The sequence below is a fragment of the Periplaneta americana genome, chromosome 9 (assembly GCF_040183065.1).
Source record: "Periplaneta americana isolate PAMFEO1 chromosome 9, P.americana_PAMFEO1_priV1, whole genome shotgun sequence".
Taxonomy (NCBI): Eukaryota; Metazoa; Arthropoda; class Insecta; order Blattodea; family Blattidae; genus Periplaneta; species Periplaneta americana.
In genome coordinates, this window is record NC_091125.1 from 127,919,595 (window position 1) to 127,940,106 (window position 20,512).

The 20,512-nt window shown below is 37.4% G+C and overlaps 1 protein-coding gene across 1 annotated transcript in view; it reads left to right on the forward strand.

The window, feature by feature from the left end:
- Positions 1–2,207: 2,207 nt before the first annotated feature.
- The window catches only part of LOC138706496 (uncharacterized), a 121,138-nt gene continuing 102,833 nt past the window's right edge, over positions 2,208–20,512 (forward strand). The window contains exon 1 of the mRNA XM_069835844.1: positions 2,208–2,340. The gene's annotated coding sequence lies outside the window, so the exon portion shown is untranslated. The remainder of the gene's footprint in view (positions 2,341–20,512) is intronic.

The following is a 20,512-nucleotide window of genomic DNA, read 5'->3' on the forward strand; positions in this document are numbered from 1 at the left end:
TAGAAGAAACTGAATATAGGTTAGAATACGACAGATAGGAATTACCCACTTAACGCCTCTTCAACGGATTTTTCTCGCTTTAAGATTTTATGTTACGGAAGTTTTAAAATATTAGGCCTAATTGGTGATATGAACGGGGTTCAAAAGCTGTATTGTCCAGAATATGTGAAAAGTATCAGATGTACTATGAACATTACGACCACAATACATTCATTATTTTTATAGTAAGCCTATAGCTAAATTTTCTGTCGTCATTGACACGATAGATTGTGTACATGTTCCAATCGTATCTCCTAGCAATAATATGGACGAAAGATTCTACAATCGAAGATCCTATTTTTCATTCAATATTCAAACAATTTCATATTCAAAGCTTCGCATATAGAAATTGTAGTTAAACTAGCGCTGAAATAGTTTCCTTCGTACTCCACTTATACACCTTGCACATACGACAGGTTAGGTTTGGTTAGTTTAGGATTTTGTTATGCTTTGCATATACGATCAACTACATCTCCACAAAAAAATCCATGTTCACTTCCTAAATCATCAGAACTACCTCAATGCTAATTTTGGTGACATTGCAAATAGATAGCCAGAGTCAGTACACGATAACACAACATTAGGCTATAAAGATGTAAGAGGAAGATGCCTTTTGAAATGGGAAGGGTGCAAAGAGGTTTACTTTTAGGAGACAATGAATAACCCTTAAAATCTACAGTAATTTAATGACACCTCTCCTGAATCCTGCTACACAAGCAGGGCAGAATTGTTGCACGGTACATAAATCTGCATGAAATACAGTGGAAAAGTAGTATGCAATTTATAAAAGAGGCGATTTTCCGTCTTAAAGTTAAGCCTAAGACCAACTGCTGAGAATGCTGTGTATATAATTGTGGCATCAAGTCTAAAGCTGTACACCTTATCGTCCGCAAAATTCTTCTTGGATTTACTTTTGAGGTTACATTTAACTGCTCTACATTTCTCCTACTTACATTTGGAAAACTATTTAATTCTTTTTCATATGATACCCAAATCTCTTCTTTTTTAACGTTATTCCATGTCTTTTATTTAATTACGGTATGACAACATGCTATATTTAAGAAGAATTCTGAATCCTAGTGGTCAGCCGTAGATGTCGGCCAGATGTCCCAAATTGTGGAATTTGTTGTAAGAACTAAGAACTTTTAGATGTTCTTGAAATTTCTGCCTCTTACCTGTTTGCCTATCATGCCAAACAAAACAAAGTCGGCCGTGATCATATGTAACCAATGAAATTCGCGATTTCGAAGCCGTGGTCGTATGAGAAATATAACATGAAAGATACAAGTACGAAATCGCCACTTTAGTAAACGCACGTTAATTTTAAAGAAACAAGGCATGGTGAAACTGTCAACTTTTAAAGATCACGTTAAAATTAAACTACTCGTTTGTTGACAAGTCGTTTATGCTGATTTAAAGAAGCTTAGTGAAATCGACCATAATGCTCATGTAATAGAGGAAGTAAAAAAATATTAGCCGAGAAATTTCTTTAAACACATCTGAGGAACTTATAACAGAGATTTCTTTATGCATATGTAAAAAATGTGTCACTGCTGAGAGACATAATGTTCAGCAATAACGTTTGTAACACAGGTCAATGCTCAATATTGTTAGTTCCGGTTTTAATATCAATTTTTGCTTTCAGTAAACAGTTACATTGCGCGCTAATATTAGCGGCGACTTCGGCTCCCTTTTCCCGGTTCCAACGTGAGGTATAGCGCAGGTACGGAACGCAGCCTGACGGCCCCGAACGCTACCAACCGCTCTGTATTTCTTGTTTCACCTTTTCGGCAGCAACAGATATGATAGCAAACTTTTACAACTGATAACTAACAAGCAATTAGAAAGAATATAAATACGATACGTCGAATCTAAACTTAACATGAGATATGATAAGCAAGGAAATAAATAAAAAATAATTAATAATCATAAGCCGTAGTAAACAGTCAACACGCTAGTATTGTCAAAGCGGCAGCTAGCCTGCAGAAGATGAGATAGCTCTTTCTTGCCCGTACTGTCCATATCCCCTCCACCTCTTATATCGAACAGGTAGAAGGTCTGATCATCTCGTGCAGAATTCCATCCGGGTTTGAATCGAGCTCACAAAACACTTGCACTGTGTATACTGCTTCGTTAGCAGTTTTGTGCATGACGACAGTGTTGTGTGTCTACAGTAAAAACTTAATATCCATTTCGAGCTTGCCATCAGCCTTTACTGCTGCTGCACGATCCCCATCACGAGGGATAGTAGAAGAAAGGATAAAAAGAGCAAGACAAGAATAGTGCTATGTACTTCTCAAGGTAAACCTATTTGAAATGTGGAGTTACAATGTCGGCTTCGCCAAGCATTATCTTAGGTCAGCATGTCCGCAGCTCTGAAGGAACGTCTGTAGACTCTATGTTCAGGGATTTTCACAAAGCAGAGCGCAAAGCGCATCACAAAATCTCCTTTTACATTATTAGAATCGGCACACAATAGTCAAATGAAATAATTCCGTGAAATCTTACAATAAGTACTTTATTTACTCATGACGATATGTGTCAGAGAAAGAACAATTCGACCCTCCCAAGTACTAACATTATAACTCAATTTTCTATGGTTTTGAGTTGTCCTAGTTTATATGGTCTTAAATTGTTTCTTTTTCTCCCAATACTATCATTGTATAGCTCTAAACCTTCCCAATTGTATGGAAAATCTTATTGTTACTCTACATTTTTGTATACATTAATTTACACGATCATTTTAAAACTTCATTTTCATCTCCTGAAAAATGTAAAAAATGAGTTACAATGTTAGTACTTGGGAGGGTCGAATTGTTTGTATGCATCTGACGTCTGATTAGTGTAATATGTAGCTCATTGACGATGTATGCAATGGAGAGGGGAAGGAACTGGCCACCCTACCCAATTATCTCCTAGCCTAGTTGCCTCATAAGTGGTGTCTTGTTGTTATCACCTGTGAGGTTCAGACCTGTCTTCAGACAGTTGACTAAACAAGCAAAATAATTAATGTAGAATTAATTTGTTTCCTTTGTTATTTTGTTTCCTAGTGTCCACACCTGTGGAGTAACGGTCAGCGCGACTGGCCGCGAAACCAGGTGGCCCGGGTTCGATTCCCGGTCGGGGCAAGTTACCCAATACGAGCAAATGCTGGGTAACTTTCGGTGCTGACCCCGGACTCATTTCACCAGCATTATCACCTTCATCTCATTCAGAAGCTAAATAACCAAAGATGTTGATAAAGCGTCGTAAAATAACCTACTAAAATAAAATAAAAAGTTTTCTAGTAAACAGTATATACAGGGTGGAAGGGGACCGATGCACCAAAATTTAAGAGGTGATTCTACATGTTAAATATAATACAACTTTTATTATAGGCTACTTTTCCTTCGATGAAGCACCGTTATGCAGGAAAAAATAGTTTTCGCACAATAGTCTGTTTCTCGTGGTTACAGCAAACGGCCGTTACCATTGAAAGTTCATTTTACTGAATTCAGAGTTGCCAACCTAAATAAGTATGTTGAAATATAACAAATAACTGCTCTAGTGTTGTAAATAAAACCACTGCCTTTTATGTATGCTACAATGCATGTAAAATACAGACGCAAAAGGCAGTGTTAATTAATATAGATTATACGAAACAAATCACAGTATTTGAAACATATTGACCTTCATTTAAACAATTCAAACTTTACTTAAAAAGAAATCAAAATTATTCTAATTGAACACGAAATATTACAAGTACCTGAATAATTTTATTCCTTCACATTGAAGTTGGTGAAATTTGTACGTTGGCCAGACTGCTAACATCAGTCAGCTGTTCATCGTGTAACTTCGTACTACTATATATTAATATGTTTAAAAATATTAATTTGAAATTATACTATCGTGTAAAAAATACTGTACAATAAACTTTCGTGAAGTGCATTACAAATTCTCGGAAATCGAAAAACTCGCTCTGCTCGTTTTTCAAAATTTTCCTCGGTTTTGTAAAGAGCACTTCCCAACTTGTATCGTAACATACTATTTTTCCTAACGTTTGCAGCGCTTTATTGCGGTAACGGCCCGAGAGAAATGGCTGATTGCTACACAAGCAGATAGGTAAAAATAATTTGAACAGTTAATATCTTGAATCTCTTTTGTTAATTAAACCGTTTGTAGTCTACTGTCAAAAAATCTGAAAGTTAGAATTTATAAAACAGTTATATTACCGGTTGTTCTCTATGTTTGTGAAACTTGGACTCTCACTTTGAGAGAGGAACAGAGATTAAGGGTGTTCGTGAATAAGGTGTTTGGGAAAATATTTGGGGCTAAGAGGGATAAAGTTACAGGAGAATGGAGAAAGTTACACAATGTAGAACTGCACGCATTTTATTCTTCACCTGACATAATTAGGAACATTAAATCCAGACGTTTGAGATGGGCAGAGCATGTAGCAGGTATGGGCGAATCCAGAAATGCATATAGAGTGTTAGTTGGGAGGCAGGAGGGAAAAAGACCTTTAGGGATACCGAGATGTAGATGGGAGGATAATATTAAAATGGATTTTAGAAAAGTGTAATATGATGGTAAAGACTGGATTAATCTTGCTCAGGATAGGGACCGATGGCAGGCTTATGTGAGGACGGCAATGAACCTCCGGGTTCTCTAAAAGCTATATGTATGTATGTTATGTCGCAACTGCAGAGGTTATATCAGCGTCGCCGGATGTGCCGGAATTTTGTCCCGCAGGAGTTCTTTTACATGCCAGTAAATCTACTGACATGAGCCTGTCGCATTTAAGCACACTTAAATGCCATCGACCTGGCCCGGGATCGAACCCGCAACCTTGGGCATAGAAGGCCAGCGCTATACCAACTTGCCAACCAGGTCGACTATATATATATATATGTATGTATGTATTTTTTTACTTTTATTTTAGTAGGTTATTTTACGACGCTTTATCAACATCTAGGTTATTTAGCGTCTGAATGAGATGAAGGTGAAAATGCCGGTGAAATGAGTCTGGGGTCCAGCACCGAAAGTTACCCAGCATTTGCTCATATTGGGTTGAGGGAAAACCCCGGAAAAAACCTCAACCAGGTAACTTGCCCCGACCGGGAATCGAACCCGGGCCACCTGGTTTCGCGGCCAGACGCGCTGACCGTTACTCCACAGGTTTGGACTGTATGTATGTATGTATGTATGTATGTATGTATGTATTATTATTATTATTATTATTATTATTATTATTATTACAGTGTATCGGAGGAGCAGCAGTATCATACATAGTGGATATGAATATAATTAGAATAAAGAGTTTAATTTTTAATTAAATTAATTAATAATTTTATAATTTGGACATTCAGATTGTACCTACTGGAGTTAAAATTTATAAGAAGAGTTTTTCAACTAAAGTTTTTATGGCACAGCTTTGGCCACCACTGAAATAATAAAAGGCGGTGAATCATACTTTTCAACTTCAGTATTTAAACCTGAAGTAACCGTGTTCTACGTCAAAATCGTTCAAATGCATAAAATGTATAAACCTAACACAGATTCGTATGTAAGGAAAATTGCCATAATTTTAACGAACTGGTCACCCCTGCCCGTTCTTATCATGCTTCCAGTCACGTGACCCTCACGCTATTATTACGAGGGAGCAATCTTGTCCTTGCTGAGGACTCCCATCGGACTGAGCGGCTTTGTATTTTGGGAGTCCGAGACTGAGGGAAGATTATGATACGGAGGCTTATTCGCCGGGGATTCCCAGTCATTGCTGGACGCACACCTTAGCACCACTCGACTGGACTCTTCATTTCTGTCTTTTCTATCGATGGCTTCGCATTGCCGCGAAAAGGACAGAAACCCTGCTTTGTCTTTCAAGGGTACAAGGATATGAAAAGGCCGAGGTCAAACAATTCTGCAATCACTAATCCTCTGCCCCACTGTCACTGAATCAGTAGCGCTTCTAGCTAGAAATATACACAGAGAACCAGGATGTATAGCCTACTCCGGAAAAAATGATAGATTCACTTTGTTCTGTGTCGTCTCAACTGCAGAGAATTCCACAGTTTGTAAGTATATTGTGTTGGTAAACAATCTGAATAAGGATGTACAGCAGCCAAGAGCTTCCATGACGTGTAATAATAATAATAATAATAATAATAATAATAATAATAATAATAATAATAATAATAAATGAGACCCAGCATGGATTCAGGAAAGATAGTTCTTGTACAGACCCAATATTCTGTCTTAAATTAAAAATCGAAAAACGAAGATAATTCAATTTAGAAACTCATCTTTTGTTTGTGGATTATGAAAAAGCTTTTGATTGTGTGAAAAGAGAACGTTTGTTTAATATAACGAAATTTTGAAGGTATACCACCTTCTTTATTAAGTGCAATTATAGATATATGCAATATAATCAAATACAAATAAAATACAATTCTAAATTATCTCTCAAAATCAATATAAATAGCGGAGTGTGTCAAGGATGTTCGTTGTCACCAATATTATTCAATATTGTCTATATTTACATTATATCATTTCAAAATGACAAAATGAAAACCTAATCGGAATTCCAATATCACGCAACAAACAACTCATCACCCTCTTATTTGCAGATGACCAAGTTCTCATCTCCAATTCTGAAGATAATTTACAAAAATCAACATACAAACTTAACAAAATAACGCCTGTGGAGTAACGGTTAGCGCGCCTAGCCGCGAAACCAGGTGGCCCTGGTTCGATTCCCGGTCGAGGTAAGTTACCTGGTTGAGGTTTTTTCCGGAGTTTTCCCTCAACCCAATACGAGCAAATGCTGAGTAATTTTCGGTGTTGGACCCTGGACTCATTTCACTGGCATTATCATCTTCATCTCATTCAGACGCTAAATAACCTAAGATGTTGGTAAAGCGTCGTAAAATAACCTACTAAAAAAATACAAGAATATAACTTAACAATCTCGATACATTGCCATTTCAAGGGCAAATACCAGTAAGAAGTAAAATTGTCATAAACAACCAAATCATTGAACAAGTGAATCAGTTAAATATTTAGGTAACATTATTTCATGAAATGGATATAAATCACAAGTTAAATAATTTTATGAAGATTAAAAATATTAATAATATATTAAAACCAAAACAAACTTCAACTAAAAGGCTAATAAGATTACACAACGTGTTAGCTCCTCCTACCTTATTATATAGTACGTAGAACACGATAACTTCAGATTTAAATACTGAAGTTGAAAAGTATGATTCACCATCTTTCGTCATTTCAGTGGTGGCTCCAAAGCTGTGCCATAAAAAAACATTACTTGAAAAACTGTTTTCATAAATTTTGACTTCAGTAGGTATAATATGAATGTCCAAATTATAAAATTATTAATTAATTTAATTAAAAATTAAACTCTTTATTCTAATTATATTTATATTAACTATGTATGATACTGCTGCTCCTCCGATACACTATAATAGTAATAGTAATAGTAATAATAATAATAATAATAATAATAATAATAATAATAATAATAATAATACTTATATACTTATGTCTAGACAGTGGATGCGGGGTGACTTATCGTTGAATGTAGTTGCACATTTACTATATGTTACATTTTTTCCATTCAGACCATTGGCTCAACAGGTTTTAAACGTAAACAGACGACGTCAACATGCTATTGTAAATCCGTACAGTCAAAAGGAAAAGAGAAATAACGCACGGTAGTACATACGTCGTCATCATTGATGCAATTACCAGCGTTGTAGTAAACGACGATATATTCTCGTAAGTTGTCGAAGCTGAATCGTCTTCGCCTATCGCTTAAACAATTTTTGTATCGAGAGAATTTCTGAAGAAAAACTCTAAAATGGGGATCACTCAATTTCTTTAGAGGAATATTTGCACTGAGCATCATGTTGCACATGTCGTTTAGACCCGCACAACTAAATGATGATGATGATGATGATGATGGTGATGATGATGATGATGATGGTTCCTCAGATTTCATTTCAACGCATTTCCTGTGCGCTGTACTGTTGCAATGTTTCTCTATAGCCTGAGTTGTTCTGGTTTTTATTTCAATTTTACATACATTACACACGATATTGTCTTCGTTAATACATAAAATGTCACTCTCATACTTCTTAATTACATTTCGTATCTCTGAGCGAATTTAACGTTTTGACTTCGACATTATGAATGGATCAGCACTACACTATTCAACGCGTACTAAATACTTGAGCAGGATAACACAACTGCACACATTGCGTTGCAATGTTACTATGGACGGACCGGGGTTCCTTCGTTATGTACGCTGCTGTACTCGCCAGGTACACAAAAGACGGACGACGCGGCACATGCCATATACTCCGATACGAAACAACTTCACATTTCCTTAAGTCATCCAGCATTCACTGTCTGCTTATGGCTTTTAGAGAACCCGGAGGTTCACTGCCGTCCTCACATAAGCCTGCCATCGGTTCCTATCCTGAGCAAGATTAATCTAGTCTTTGGAGAGGCCGAGATGTAGAGGGAAGGATAATATTAAAATGGATTTGAGGGAGGTGGAATATGATGGTAGAGACAATTGGACGATCAAGACCAAAGATAAATCTGAAATAACTGTAGCAGAAATGAAATATATGAGAAAAAGATTAGGTTATAACTGGGATGATTTTCAACAAATACACACATTTTAGAAGAATTAGGAGTATACCCAGTTCCGACAAAATCCAAAATTATAAATCACGATGGATACAACATGTGAACAGAATGCCACGCAATAGATTGCCTACATTACTTAAAAATTACACCCCATCAGGCACAAGAAACCAAGGATGGCCATTGGAGAGACCCCTCGACGTCTGATTTGAGATCGAAATAGGTCAACAGTGGCCTAACTCCCTGAAAGCTATATGATGATAATGATAATAAATGGGTATGCTTAAATTACACGTTGCAATTCAATTGAATGAAAGCCCATAAGATTTTTTTAATAAAAAAATCTGAAGATTATTACAAATCATAACACCAAAACAATATGCATACGTTCGTGGCGCGACATCTCATGGAGGGACATGGCCGATCATTAGATTCTTGATCTCACGCAGGGGTGAACGTTTGTCGTACCATTCGGATGCAAGATGTGATCAGCATGATGATTCCCCATGTAAACCAATGAATATGTCACTAATTACCATTGACTCGACGTTATAAAATGAACATTGCACCCGGAAGACTGAAGACATCTTAGAACTGAAAAAAAGTTATCTAAATAAGTGAACACATTATTAATAAAATGTTTAATTAATACCGTGTGACACAGAAGTCAGTTGACAAATGGGAAACATTACTCTAATTAGAAATACAATTTAAACAGTATGTTCACTACCGCAAATGTACAAAATGTGCTCCGTGTGCTACGCAAGAGGCTTCGTAAAACAATTCATAAATTCGTTAATCTTCGATTCTACTTGCCCATTAGAGTTCTACGAAATGTTTATTTAGCCATTTTTCAGTCTGTTATTCAATATGGCATTATTGTTTTCACCGGAAGTACAAAAACCAACCTTAGTCCGTTAGTCTAAATTTACTACAAAAACGAACAATTAAAATTTGTTTGAAGAAACGTTTTGATTATCCGACTAAATTAATTTATTCTGAATTTAATGTATTTAATATTGAACAAATTTATAAATATATCCTGTTAGAATTTTATCATAAAAATCGTAGTTTATATTACAAGCACATAATCATGACAGAGGACGGAATAATAATTCAACATTAGTAGAACCTAAATGTTTAATATCTGCTGATATAAAGCATAGCATTAATTTTGGCCCTCGGTTGTATAATTCTGTAGCTAAATTACTCCCAGAACTTCTATCATGTAACTCACTAACATATAACAAGAAAATTAGAAACGTAATAATTCTTTTCAATTTGATTAAATAAATTTATAGTCTATGTGTATGAATTAATCAGCCTGTATTATATTTGTATTCTATAATTTCGATATATATATATATATATGTTTTTTTTTCATAAATTGTCCTCCTTGATTTCAAGTACGATATTATTCTTGTCTATATTATGTAACTTCATTCTAGCTGTATTTTACTTTTAGTTCCTATTTCATTTTATTTTATTTTATTTATATATTCCTCTTATATTAATAATATATCTGAAGTGCGACCGAACACGAGCGTTGCTCATTCGGTCCTCAAATTTTATTAATATTATTGTATCCTCTTTTTTATATTTATGTATTATTTTATTTCTATTTCTGTTGTTGTAATTATATTCTATAGACTGTAGTCTTTGTAATTCTTTGTAATTCTGAATAATTCTGAATTGTAATTCTGAATCCTTCTCTGTAAATCTGAATAAATTCTGAATTTACTTGAAGACAGTGCCCCACTCGAACCTGACATTCTTCTGTCACGCTTAAAAGTATTGCAGGTCGGATATACTGGATAACATGAGTGATCCTTTGTTTCAAGACATCTATAGATGTAGGCTCTGTCTGAAAAAGTGTTGTTTCACAAATCCTCATAGAAAGAAATCAAGGAGTATGAGGAAGGAAATTAAATCCCTCCCATCAACCAATAGGCAATGGTGCCTCGCAGAAAGACGTTGATTCGTCAAAGAAGAAGACCTTGATTAAAAATTAACTGGTCCTCCAGGTTGGGGATTGTAGAGATAGACCAGCTTCCTATCCTACACAAAAAGTGTACAATGCTAAAAAAACACACACACAAAGGAATGAAAAAAAAGCAGGATACTTTACAACGACAAATGCAACCGAACTATCGATTAAAATTAATACGAAACCTCTAGAATTAGAAAAATGAAAAGTGGATATATTATTATTGTTATTATTATAACAATGATTATTTATTAGAGGAGAAAAATTCGTTCCGGCGCCAGGAATCGAACCCGGGTCCTTGGTTCTACGTACCAAGCGCTCTATTCACTGAGCTACGCCGAAGTTCAATCCACAGCACTGGATCGAATCCCTCTCCTCTAGTGTTTTTCCCTTTGTGGCCTTGCTCCATATTCGACATATACCGGTACTTTAATCTTTACGTATTATTTTTATTATTATTATTATTATTATTATTATTATTATTATTATTATTATTATTATTATGAGACTACTGCAATGTATATTAATTATATTTTCATGTAGGTCAAACTAGCAATTACACTTCACTTAAAACGTGAAAAAATAGATGTACGTTCCAAAAAATATGTTCGGGAAGATGAAATGTGATTAGGCATCAGTCGAGAACAGGATAAAAGAGTCTGGGTGCGATCTGAAAAAGGGAAGAAAAGGGTTGAGGGTGATGCTAAGAGATTGAGACGTCTTTTAGTGTAGTTCAGAGGTTGCAAACATTCAATGGCGGGGTCATGAAGTGTCATAAATACTGCATCCGATCACCGAACACAGCGCGAGTTGCATTATTCCTTTGTACGTGCATCACAGAGGTCGAGCGAGCTCAGAAACAAAGTCCACGTCTTCCGTTGCTCTCTGGCGCTTATCTCTTAGATCTTCATGTATTTCCCCTTTTTTGTAATGCGGCATCTGCATTCTATTGAATAACATCTGTAACATTTCGTGGGAATTTATATGAAACGATTGATATTTGCCCCTTCTGCAGCCAGAAAGAAGACGCACTGCACATGTTGTTATTATGTCCAGAGACTCAAAGTTTAAGAAAATGATTATATAGAAAAGAAAATTTTGAAATTAAAAAAAAAATAGTATAGCGTATAATAAATTATGCGGAACTGTAAATGAATATAATCTTAAATGTGCTACAAAAAATGTGAACGCTACCATATCGAACTATGTACCAAAAGGACAAAATCAATAAGCGAGTATGCAAAACGCAAGTTGTAAATCCCTGTTCTTATTAACTAAATGGTCATTTGCCTGCAATAAATATATTACTAATATAATCTTAAATAATTAGATAAATTTATATCTATCGTTAAGGTGAGATGGGAAGAGAAAGACAAATTATTAACTTTGGATTGCTGTACGTTTTAAGTAAAATGTTAGAAATTCATTTTTTGTGTTGTAATAATGACTAATCAGGGTAATGGAAAATATTTTTAGACTTAATAGAGATTACAAGGGTCAACTGGTATGACGAGTAGGCCTACTATTATGTAATAAAATTGTTGTTAAGTTTTAAATGGATTGTCTATTGTAAGAGTTAAGGCGAGTAGATATCTGAGAAACAGAAATGCAACAGAACCGGCATTAACCATATACATGGTTTCATAGAGCTATCTGTTTGAGGACAATATTAATATTATATTATCTTGTGTTATGTTATTTTATGCTGTGCTATGCTATATTATACAGGAAGGAAGGGATGATTACATTACATTAATTCAATGCGAACAAGTTTTGTCAAATAAGTTTTTTGATACGTCCAATAGTTTCGATAATACAAAATGTAACATGTTGCAACACTAAAATGCTCCTTAAGGTCATTTCTCCGCAATAGGGGGTAACTGTGACTGCAATCATCCACTCCGCAAGACATGTGAAATGAGAATGTAAACAAAAACGTCTCATCAGATACGTTCCGACTATATTCGTAACAATTAACACATTGTGCAAATCTGGCTTTCAGATAAAGCTCCCTGTGAAGCAGACTTGAACAATTTCAGAGGAAAAATTGTTCCAGGGCCGGGTATCGAGCCCGGGGTCTTTGGCTGAACGCTCCAAAGCTCTTACCAAATGAGCTACCCAGGAACTTCACCCGACACCGTCTCAATTTTTCTCTTTATGTTTCTCTTTATGTCTACATAACTCGAGTGGGTTGTCAAGAAGCCAGAAACCCACATCTAGTGCACACAAACTCTGTGTGACTTGAAATTGTGGTTTTCTGTTAACGTTAAGGGGAAGGCAGACTGGATAATGCTGGGTTTGTAGTGAAAGACTTGCTGTTGGGCAGAACACTATGAATGAATGAATGAAAAATTCATATGAAATTCTACGATGGAAGAATCTTCGTTTATTACAGAGACACATATTTGTTGCATTTTCTGTAAATGGACATATCAGGTTTTAAAAGTTTGCTCCTCAAATAATCGAACTACGCTCTACAAACAGATTGAAAAGCTGTTATAGGATTTCAAGAATAACGAAAGTATCTATATAAGAAATTTATATCCAAAAGTACAGGGAAAAAGGCTCAATACGTGCTGATAATATCGCGTATTAAATAGCTTATTTAGTTTCTGGTACCTCCTTTGGTCTAGTTCTCCTGTAGAATTATATTTTCTCAAAGTTTCGTACAACTGGTGAAAGGAAAAAACAGAAGAAAGAGAAGCGACCATTCACGTTATAATATACATCATAGGCTACGTTGGCCTACGTGCCGCTTACAGCGTGGCGGTGGAATAAACTTGTTGTAAAACGGCTCTACTCCTTCCAATCATAATTCCCTCTTGAGCTAAATAGCGGCCACTCAGTCGTGGATGCCTCTGATGTGTCAATCATCCTCAAACTGCGTCATACAAGACACCCGCAACAAAGCATCAATCACGGACAACATCGGCTCAACTGGATTAGAGGCTCGCGCAGTGAATTAAGGGCAAATTGAGTGCTTGACTGCACCCTCACGAAACCTACACACGAATTTAGGGTGAATGACAGGCACAGATACTCCATATCGTAGCACTTTCAAAGATAATTCTACAGAAGAATTAGAACACAGTAGGCACCATTATCTTCAACAATTGCGTACTAAGAATAGAAATTTATATAGTACTAAGCACATGGTTTTACTTTCCGGCACCCAATATTTTACACAGAATAACCTAGAACTATCCACCTGTTGTACGTAGTAATGAATAGATGTATCGCCGCCATACTGTTAACATCAGACGTCACGGGCGAACAGATCACCATTTAAATGTAAAACACGATGTTAATTGTTAAGTCTATAAATATGACCTCCTTCGATAATAATCTTTATCACTTTGTTGGTGCAGTCCAGGTTCCCAAACATCCAATGTCCAGAAATTTGACCTCCACTGGCACTAAAAATGCTTTCTTACTGATGGCCCACAAACATCTGCTGTCCAGAAATTTGACATTCACTGGCACTAAAAATGCTTTCCTGCTGGTTCGGTCCAGGCCTACAAACATCTGCTGTCCATAAATTTGATCTCCACTGGCACTAAAAATGCGTTCTTACTGATGCGGTTCAGGTCCGCAAACATCTGCTATCCAGGAACTTGACCTCTATTGGCACTAAAAATGCTTTCTTACTGATGCGGTCTAGGTCCTCAAACATCTGCTATCCAGAAATTTGATCTCCACTGACACTAAAAATGCTGCCTTGCTGGTGCGGTCCAGGCGCCCAAATATCTGCTGTCCAGAAATTTGACCTCCACTGGCACTAAAAATGTTTCTTGCTGGTGCAGTTCAGCCCCCCAAACATCTGCTGTCCAGAAATTTGACCTCCACTGTCACTAAAAATGCTTTCTTGCTGGTGCGGTCTAGGACCCCAAACATCTACTATCCAGAAATTTAACCTCCACTGGCACTAAAAATGCTTTCTTGCTGGTGCGGTTCAGGCCCCCAAACATCTGCTATCCAGAAATTTAACCTCCTCTGACACAAAAATGCTTTCTTGCTGATGCGGGTCAGGCCCCTAAACATTTGCTATCCAGAAATTTAACCTCCACTGGCACTAAAAATGCTTTCTTGCTGGTGCAGTTCAGGCCCCCAAACATCTGCTATCCAGAAATTTCACCTCCACTGGCACTCAAAATGCTTCCTTGCTGGTGCGGTCCTGGCCTCCAAACATCTGCTGTCCAGAAATTTTAATCTTCACTGGCACTAAAAATGCTTTCTTGCTGGTGCGGTCCAGGCCCCCAAACATCTGCTGTCCAGAAATTTGACCTCCACTCGCACTAAAAATGCTTTCTTGCTGGTGCGGTCCAGGACCCCAAACATCTGTTGTCCAGAAATTTGACCTCCAATGGCACTAAAAATGCTTTCTTGCTGGTGCGATCCAGGCCCCCAAACATCTGCTGTCCAGAAATTTTAATCTTAACTGGCACTAAAAATGCTTTCTTTGCTGGTGTGGTCCAGGCCCCCAAACATCTGCTGTCCAGAAATTTGACCTCCACTGACACTAAAAATGCTTTCTTGCTGATGCGGTCCAGCCTCCAAACATCCGCTGTCCAGAAATTTCCAAATGGACCTCTCGAGCAAACCTAACTACTCAGTCATGTTTAGTTATAATGGAATTTAAACACACATTTATTACAATTATTGCAATCAGAAAACTACAAAATTGCATAGTCTATTAAATAATACATTAAGAAACTACTATACACATCAAACAAGAATGAACATGTCAAATATTTAAACAGGAGTAGGCTATAAATTAAAGAATTTACTCCCATATGGGCAAATGCTCGGGGTCGAGAGTTCAAAACTGCACTGTAGATAAGCAGAAAGAAGAAGACAAAATAAACAATTAATATAAACAATAAAATAGCACAGATTACAAAAACAAGAGTCTATATGATAAAAAGCAATCACAATTGAAAAAGTTTAGCCTATAACCAATAATCACAAATGTATAAGACTGATATTTAGCAATTAATTATCTAACCCTATGTTAAGTTCCCTTAATAATTTCTTTAATTTTAAGTTTGAATTTAATCGTACTACTTATGTTAGCTAAAACAGGATACTGAGAAATTAATTTTTTGTATAATTTTAAGAAAGACGGGAACGGGAATATCCCGACAGAAACTCTCTGCAACGTCTGTTTCGTCCACCACAAATTCCACCCAGACCTGACCGGAGATCGACGAACCTGAGACACCTCAATCACCATGCCAGCCGTTGGATTAGACGTCCATGGGTTCTAATTCTTTTGAGGACAACGAATTCTGAAAGGTTAACGTAAATTCATCCCCGTTACAGGCCTTGGAAGACTACAGGCTATATACACACTATGCTCATGTGACGTGGTAACATGTGTTATATAAAAAACGGGATCTTATATTTAAATTCTTGTTTACATTGCAATGATATGTTGTGTTATGACGTGTTATTGCGACAAACGTCACAAGACGCCATTTGATGCTTCAGATCAAGATATGGACTCCTAGATTTCGTCAGCCATGTTAAGGCATCAGAAGTGCTGTGCTCATTCACCAATCGTGTTTTCGTGAATGTCAACAAGGCAGAGGAGGTTATACAGGGACATAATTTTATTTTTACTTCAATTTGTATTGTACCTGAGATTTTTAATATACACTGTGTCCGGGACAAAATTTACCAATAAGAAAGTTTAATAACTCGCGTAATAATGGAGATAGGAAAATGAAATTTGAGGCAAATGAAAGAGGGACATTTTAAGTTTTATGTGTGATGTTGGCAACATTTGGTCTTTGTTGTTGACATAGCTGTAATTAAAATGGCGTTCACAGTGCAACAAAAAGTTCAATGCTGCTATTGGCTTGCCGAATTCAAGTATCCGAAGATAGTGGAGAGAAGATTTAGACAACAGTGGCCTGAGAAGCAACCGCCAGATAGGCACACAATAACAACTTGGCATAGAAAGCTTCTAGAGACCGGTTCTCTTGCAGAGAAAACACCACGCGGGAAGAAAGCGACAGAAGCGCAAGTCGACAGAATTCCAACGGAGCCCGTGTAAGTCTGTTCGCTGTGCCAGCAGGGAACTTGCAATTCCAAAGTCAACTATGTTCTGCACAAGAGGTTACGTCTGCATGCATACAAGATTCAATTGGTTCAAAAGTTGAAACCAAACGACTTGCCTGCACGATATGATTTCGCTAGTGACATGCTGTTGAAAATTGATATTGAAAATGGATATCTGCAGAAGGTCGTGTTTAGTGATGAGTCCACCTTTCACGTCTGTGGGATCGTCAAAAGGCATAATTGTCGCATCTGGGGATCAGAAAATCCGCATGTAGTGAGGGAATTGGAAAGAGACAGCCCTAAGATTAATGTTTGGTGCGGACTTACACATGAAACTGTGATTTGACCGTTCTTTTTTGTGGAAAACACTATCAACGGAAATGTGTATCTTGATATACTGCATAATTACGCCATTCCTCAAATTCCACAGGGATATGTTTTCCAACAAGACGGAGCTCCGCCTCATTATGCATTACATGTTACAGATCACTTGAATGAATGCTTTCCTCAGCGATGGATTGGTCGAGGTGGACCTACAGCATGGCCTCTCAGATCCCCAGACCTAAGACTGTAGTGGCAGATTTGGAGGATCTGCGTCGGAGAATTGTCGCTGCTTGTGCAACTGTCACTCCAGAAATGTTACGAAACACATGGCAAGAACTTGAATATCGCCTGGACATCTGTCATGCTACAAGAGGTGCACACATAGAAGTTTATTAGTGGTCATTCGAAACTTTGGAAGTCCCTTTGTCAATTCCCGCAAACAACATTTTCATCCATCAATTATTTGGTGAGTTATTAAACTTTCTTATTGGTTAATTTTGTCCCGGACACCCTTCACTTCCGCCCTCTACACAGAACCAAGGCCGCGTATGCAGTCAAAGTCGCCTTACGGTTATATTAAACAGCACTAAGTTAGTGAGTCTAGTACGTTCCAGAAATATGTCCCCGTTTTCCAGTGATGGAAGAGCTTTCAATATTGAATCATATTTTCGCACATGTATTATCGTCTGTTTGCCTACGTCGCATCCCGGTTTCCCCCACCCGCTTCTGCTCGCCCCTCTGTAAAGGCTAGTGGCTGAGCTGTCTTAGCTCTTTTCTGAAAACATTAATTTGTTAGGAATTGGACGTCTACGTGATATTATACAACTGTTTAAAATAACTTAAATAAAAGGGTCTCGTTTAGTAATTAACTGCCACGTGATTTCCCCCCCTTTCTACGACCCTGCGACAAAACCACTTGGGCGGACAGTAGATAGCATGTCTGAGTAATTTTATCTTTTCGGATCGGGCAGAAGTGAAGATTGAATTTACAGTACGTAAGGTCTCTTTTATAGAGTAGGTACAGAATTATTTCAGCATGAGTTCTAGTACGAAGGACGAAACTGGTAATTGGAATTAGATACAATAGTCTATAGTGCGATAATATGCACAAAAGAACTGAAGCCTGTATCGAAATGAACGGCCACCATTCTCAGAAATGTGTTTCCATATTATGATTATGTTTCAATTTAACTTCATTCTCTAAATTGTACGCTAATGTGCTGTACACAGTATAATATACACTTTATAATGATTACGTCCTAATGGATAGCTCAGTTCGTGAATAAAAACACTTATTGTTAATATAGTACTCTATTTTGATTAAACAAAAACTTAATGAAAATGATCAAACTCAAAATCGCCGTATTTCCTAGTTTACGTAAATGAATGAACTACTTTTCTTCCCTCCTATACCTATCAAAGTGATTTGTTTGTATTTTACGCCAGTATCATCGAACTCCAGTCGTGGAAGGGGGTAGCAAACGGTGTTTCCGGTTCTCAGCCGTTAATCCAAAGGTATAACCAGGTTAATATTAGAAATGTTAGTAAAAATAAAATGATGTCCCTGTAGTAGTGAAGAAGTAAATCATCTTGTACAACCCATCAGACAGGGAGTAAACAAACCAAATATTACGCAGGAAAGCGTGGAGGGAGATTATTGTAATATTGTAAAATGTTGACATGTTCCACATCTTAAAGCTTCATTGCTCATGTAAGATCTATGGAATAAAATAAATGAATGAATGAATGAATGAATGAATGAATGAATGAATGAATGAATGAATGAATGAATGAATGAATGAAGAGAAAAATGGAGTGTCAGCTAATTTATTATTTACATAATAAACCATTTCTACTCAAGCTTTGGCAAATTTGTGTTCTAATATTGGAAGAATTGTTACAATTGACTTAATGATTAAATGTACAATAATATGTTTAAATACGAAATATAAACTAAAATCACCCCAGCCTTGGCTTGGCTTTTACGAGTGCTGGACCCGGGACGGGTACGTACATTTAGTCACAGTTTGGTTCTTTGTGCGCCCTTATATGTGATTACTGTCCAAGTCCGACAAGTGGTCTGAGTGGCATTCGTGAATCCAATGCTGACAGGTGGGTCATTCAGCCGCAACCTCTGATAAGCAAAGTCCCGTTTCGCGGACGAGTAGCCTGATAAGTCCCAGGGACCCTGAGCCCCAAGTCCTTCCTATATCAGCATCGGAAACCCGTACTACCCCTAAGACTTCATCCCAGTTTATTTTTACTACTGCGGAAGACAGATGAAACCAGGGGAGGTTGAAAGAACGTTGATGGAATGATAGAGAGAAACGAGAGTACCCGAGAAAAACCCTCTGAAACATCTGCTTCGTCTACCATCAGGACCTTACCGAGGATCGAACGCGAGCCGCCTGGATGGAAGACCGGTTACCCTAGCCTTCTTTTAACTATTACAGATTATATATGAAATGAGGTAAAGGTGGACAGTGTTAGTGGAATGAAAGACGGAAGTACTCCGAAAAAACCTTCTGCAACGTTTGCTTTCTCCACCACAAATTTCACCACAACCTAGCAGGGGATCGAACCCGAGCAGTCCGGATGGAAGACCAGCGCGCTAGCGCTTGAACCACAGACACGGCCCTTGACCACTTGTACTTGTCTATGTATAGAGGCAAGGAATTTGTGGCCAAGAGGTTTGTACACTCCTATCAATGTGACCAATCTTATTGGAAACTTCGGTGTGCGGCTTCTTTCACCTCCGATGTCGGAGTGCGATGAGGGAAGTTTGACTCGTATACGTGAACGGATCAATTTAGATGTTGGTAACCTCTCCGGTTCAGTTAGCGGAACCCCTCGAAATCAAACCGGCTTGAGGGAAACCCATAAATTTGTAGACTTCCAGTAAAAACTTGTTGCACTACACGCTACTACAATATCACCTTGTATTAATATTATGCACGGAAGGAAAAGAGAGTGCAAAAAATAAGACAAGAAGAAGTAAGAAATACTAATACGTATGAGAATAGGACATCCGCCCTGGTATCTCAGTTACCAGAGCTCCGGTCTACGATGACTGCAGACCCGAGTTCGAATCTCGACGATGACGAAGTTGTATCTGTGGTGAGAAAAGCCAAACACATGAGGGTTTTTCTTGGGTTTCTCTCTTTTTCGCTCGTCATTTCACCAACACTCTCCACAACTTCACTTTCATTATTATCTCCGGTTCGAAAAATATGTCACATCTTGTGTTTACGTGACGTGAGAGCCACCATCCGCCGCAGCAATGTTCCTCGCGGTTTGTCCAAAGATTGGTAGATGACAGTGGCGGTGAGTTCTAGACGACTAATAACTCTGTACAAGAGACATCAAATCCACCAGGTTCTTGCTTGTTTGACTGATTAAGGTATGACAACTCATACATGAGTCCTCTAGAGTCATAACACAATATCA